This window comes from Triticum urartu, chromosome 5A, assembly GCF_056163025.1.
Source record: "Triticum urartu cultivar PI428250 chromosome 5A, HENAU_Tu73, whole genome shotgun sequence".
Taxonomy (NCBI): Eukaryota; Viridiplantae; Streptophyta; class Magnoliopsida; order Poales; family Poaceae; genus Triticum; species Triticum urartu.
Window position 1 is genome coordinate 50,023,276 of NC_141877.1, and position 5,527 is coordinate 50,028,802.

Here is a 5,527-nt window from a genome sequence, read left to right on the forward strand (position 1 = left end):
GACAGATCTTCCACAGACTTTAGGCTGTGCCGGCTGGTGGTACTTGGCGGCATGGTGCTACGGTGTACCAGCGGCGACCTTGACTTGCTCAGCAGTTTTGCGCGTACGGATGTGGTGTCGTTGGGCGCCATGGCGGCGTCGATGGATGGCCGGACTGGTAAGGATGATACGGATCTTTTTCCTAAAGATGGGTCAGTGGTTCGATGATGATGGCGGCTTCCAAGACATGTGCATGTGGTATACGCTTTAGACTTGCTGCACCAGCTATAGATTCCAATATGTTACGCGGATGGATCGGCAACGACACCGATTTTAAATATGAGGAGTGAGAGCACTCCACATTATCAAGTTTGTACGTGTGAGTGATGGCTTCGGATGGCTTGATGTATGTTCTTGTTAGATCTTTGTTGAATAATTAATAAAGATGGCTGTATGCATAGATTGATGCAGATGACAGGGGTTTTAACCTTCATTTCTAAAAAAAATTGTAGGCAACCTCAACAATGTTTTTTTTTAGGGACAACCTCAACAATGTTGATGTGTGGGTTTTGTGACTAGCCACGTCGACCGGGGTGCCCAGTTTTGCAAGCTTGTTTTAACACTTTTCGTCTGATTATTCACAAATTAACCGACAACACTGTTCTTTCTTTTCTAATGAATCAAGGCCTTAAGTGTTGACTTAAGAAAAAGTATTGTGGCAGTAGAAATAAGGTGGGACAATATGTGTGCTTTTTTGTGTCTTTTTTCTTACGGATGATGTATAATTCCTGTAGTAGTTGATATTTTTACTAGGCTGAATACAAACTTTTCATTTCGTCAATACACAATGCGTGTGTATCTTTTAGTGATAGGTAGAGTGAAATTACAAGGGCGAGGTGTTACAGTAGGTTAGGTGCACAGATGACGGGAACACGTGACCAGAAAAAAAATCGGGGTTGCTCAACCCAAAAAGCACGCGCTAACTGTGGGGATGATGTGTAGCAAACCAGTGGCCCGAGCCCAAGTCCAAAGACGCGCCTCATCGCGGATAGTCTCGGTGACCAAGCTAATATAGGGACGCAGCCCGTCGAGGGTGCATCCATTACGGTGTTTCTAGAGTTCCCAGGTAGCAAGAGAGATCATGAAGTTTAATCCCTTGTGCATAGAAGTTGGGACAGGGGGGTTCGAGCTAGCCCACTAGTTAAGGAAAAACATGTCGGGGTGGGCAGGGTGATCGCGAGCCTGCACTAGGAAAGGTCGAAAGGATGTCATGCAACGCGAGAGGGAGCAACCACCGTGAAGATGCTGCATGCACTCTAACTCATAATCAAAGAACACACATGTAGCTTCGTCGGGTAAACCCCGGCATGCGAGCCGGTCCTCGGTCCAACAACGATCTTGAAGAGCCAACCATAAGAATGCCTTGATCCGCAGCAGAGCCCAAACCTTCCATATAAGGCGCCAATGTTGGTCGTGGATGGAGCCGACAAATAATTGCTTATAGCACGATTTCGCGTTGTACTGTCCGGGAGAAGTCCATCACCAACAGAGCTCATTGGGAGAGTCAAAGAGAGTGAAGCCATGGATATAGCGCCACAAATCAATGTATTGCACGAGCCACATGGGGCTAAGGGCGCCATGAATATCATGGACCAAGGAGCGCTAGTGCATCCCATCTCTGACAACGCCGATGCAAGGAACAAGGTCAAAAATGAGCGATGCAATGCCCATTAATGTAAGGAGCGGTTTGGAAGCGGCAAGAGAGGCCATTCCCAACGAGACTTGAGGGTCAAGGCGGAACGTGTTGCGAGCCTCGGGATTAGAGGGGAGGTGAAGGTGCTGCCAACGGCTGGACTCATCACCGTGCTACACATACCCAGCGCACGTTTTTTTTGATTAAAAGAGGGGGTTTCCTCCGAATTTATTAAAGAAACCAGGACGAGAGTAGTAGTTTTAAGCGAACCAAGTATCAAGTCTTCAGGGACTACCATAAGTCTTAGAACAGCAAAAGGGCAGCAAGCTAAAGCTAGCAGCAAGGAGTGAAGAGCCATTAAAAAAGGATCCAGGGCTAATACAAACTACCGCGAGACCTCCAGCAAGCTAAAGCCTAAGCAGGCTAAGTCACAGCAGCACCCAATCTTCTCATTCCAGGCCTCCACCTCTGTGACTGAAGGAAATATGCCCTAGAAACAATAATAAAGTTGTTATTTATATTTCCTTATATCATGATAAAGGTTTATTATTCATGCTAGAATTGTATTAACCGAAAACTTGATACATGTGTGAATACATAGACAAAACAAAGTGTCCCTAATATGCCTCTACTAGACTAGCGCGTTAATCAAAGATGGTTAAGTTTTCTAACATAGACATGTGTTGTCATTTGATGAACGAGATCATATCATTAGGAGAATGATGTGATGGACAAGACCCATCCGTTAACTTATCATAATGATCCTTAAGTTTTATTGTTATTGCTTTCTTCATAACTTATACATATTCCTTTGACTATGAGATTATGCAACTCCCGAATACCGGAGGAACACCTTGTGTGCTATCAAACATCACAGCGTAACTGGGTGATTATAAAGATGATCTACAGGTGTCTCCGAAGGTGTTTGTTGGGTTGGCATAGATCAAGATTAGGATTTGTCACTCCGAGTATCAAAGAGGTATTTCTGGGCCCTCTCGGTAATACACATCACTATAACCTTGCAAAAAATGTGACTAATTAGTTAGTTACGGGATGATGCATTACGAAACGAGTAAAGAGACTTGCCGGTAACGAGATTGAACTAGGTATGAGGATACCGACGATCGAATCTCGGACAAGTAACATACCGATGACAAAGGGAATGACGTATGTTGTTATTGCAGTTTGACCGATAAAGATCTTCGTAGAATATGTAGGAACCAATATGAGCATCCAGGTTCCGCTGTTGGTTATTGATAGGAGATGTGTCTCGGTCATATCTACTTAGTTCTCGAACCCATAGGGTCCGCACGCTTAACGTTCGATAATGATTTGTATTATGAGTTATGTGTTTTGGTGACCGAAGATTGTTCGAAGTCCTGGATGAGATCACAGATATGACGAGGAGTCTCGAAATGGTCGAGAGGTAAAGATTGATATATTGGACGATAGTATTTGGACACCGGAATGGTTTCGGGACGTTTCGGATGTTTATCGTAGTACCGAGGGGTTACCGGAACCTCCCGAGGAAAGTAATGGGAGTACATGGGCCATAGGGGAGAGGGGAGGCAGCCCACAAGGGGTGGCCACGCCCCCTCCCATAGGGAGTCCGAATTGGACTAGGGGAGGGGGCACGCCCCCCCCCCCCTTTCCTTCTCATCTTCCCTCTCCCTTCCCTCTTTCCCCCTCCATGAGAAGGAATAAAGGGGGGCCGAATCCTACTAGGACTAGGAGTCCTAGTAGGACTCCCCCCTCATGGCGCGCCCCCTAGGGCCGGCCTCCTTCCTCTCCCTCCTTTATATACGTGGGCAGGACACCCCTTGGAGACACAACAGTTGTTATCTTAGCCGTGTGCGGTGCCCCCTTCACAGTTTACTCCTCCGGTCATAGCGTCGTAGTGCTTAGGCGAAGCCCTGCGTGCATCACATCACCATCACCGTCACCACTCCGTCGTGCTGACGGAACTCTCCTTCGACCCTCTGCTGGATCAAGAGTTCGAGGGACGTCATCAATCTGAACGTGTGCTGAACTCGGAGGTGCCGTATGTTTGGTACTAGATCGGTTGGATCGCAAAGACGTTCGACTACATCAACCGCGTTAACATAACGCTTCCGCTTTCGGTCGACGAGGGTACATGGACACACTCTCCCCCTCTCGTTGCTATGCATCTCCTAGATAGATCTTGCGTGATCGTAGGAATTTTTTTAAAATTGCATGCTACGTTCCCCAACAACAACGCCTTGTAGATTTCACTTGCCACCCGCTCTATTGTTCTTGCTCCCAGCATCAACATTCTTTGTTTTGGGTTTTTTTCCTGCAAAATAGACCAGTCAATAATCCAGTTGTATAATCTCCTAACAATCATCATGGGAGCACTTAAATTTTTCGATCTAAACACCACATCATTTCTGCATTTCCAGATAGACCAAAACAGACCAGTCAATAATCCACGTGCAACATGATCTTGATGCATTAGAGATCCTAAACGACTAGCCAATGAAGGATATGGGACAACAAACCCGAGGCCAAGCGACCAGCCATTGCGACCAATCTAGAGGAAGCTCTGGATGATTTGTTAGCCTGGCCGAGGATAGTTTTGTTGAGGCAATAGCCATGAGAAGGTGCATCGACATCGCGTAGAGGACATGACAGCCGAAAGCAATCCGCTCTCCACGTTAATTTCGTGATCTGAGCAGATGTGGGCACTTTGCGCATCGAGAACGACAACCTAAGGTAGGTGGTCCGGAACCGTGAGATCGGGCAGTTCATGACCTGAGCCGTCTCCGTGTGGTGGTGTAGCGAGCAATAGATCGGAAGGGCATAAACTTAGCAAAGTTGGTCAACATACCATATGTGTCTCCAAAGATGCGCATGTTCTTGTGAATGGCGAGCAAATCACATGGTCCAGATGACAGAAAACGACAACGTCATTAGCGTAGAGGGAGATGTTGGACACAACATGACAAGCAGTCAGGCGATGGAGAACACCATGGGCCGCCGCCTGGGTGATTAGAGAGTTGAGGACGGTGATGGCCAGGGTACAACATCAGCGAGAGGGGTCACCCTGGCGGAGCCCCCGAGCATGGTCAATCATGGGCCCGACATGCCATTGATGAGCACACGAGTAGAAGCCATGGAAAGGAGGAGCAAGGTCCATTCACGTGAGCGGTGACCAAATCCGAGATGCGCCAAGGTCTGTGTCAATCGGGGAAGGTTTTCGATGACAAGACCTCGAGGATGTAGTTTCCCTATAAAAAAGCATGTGTGATATAACAACTGTATTAAATATAGTAAAGATATAGAACCCTAAAAGGGATATGGAAGATAAAAAAGCCAAAAAAAAAGTATCTTTCGTGTATAATCCTGCATAATCTCGAATGTTATCAGTTCCGGTGGGATCTTTAGGAGGGAGGGTTATTTCTAGAAAAAACAAATGGCAGACAAAAAAACATTAGACATTCCATCTTCGAAAACCCACAGACGGAGGTCGGGGAGCAGGAGTACGATGAGTTCCTGCATACGCCAAAGCGTCAGATCACGAAATTGCATTTCAATTATTTGCGAAAGGATATCAATTGCTAGAACCCTCGAGCACAGGTTGAGGTTTGTCCTCAATGGGAAAATGGAGCACTTTCAAGATGCCTTGATGGTGAAATGGTAGACACGCGAGACTCAAAATCTCATGGAACACTCACTAGATTCTGATAAATAAGGATAACGGCAAAGATAAACTAATTAATTTAATTATCTCTTCCATTCCAGGGACCCGAGAATGCCAATATTAGCATGAATCGTACGGAAATATAACTCGATATTCAAGTTAGATTAGAGAATACCGGTGCCTTTTGATCTACT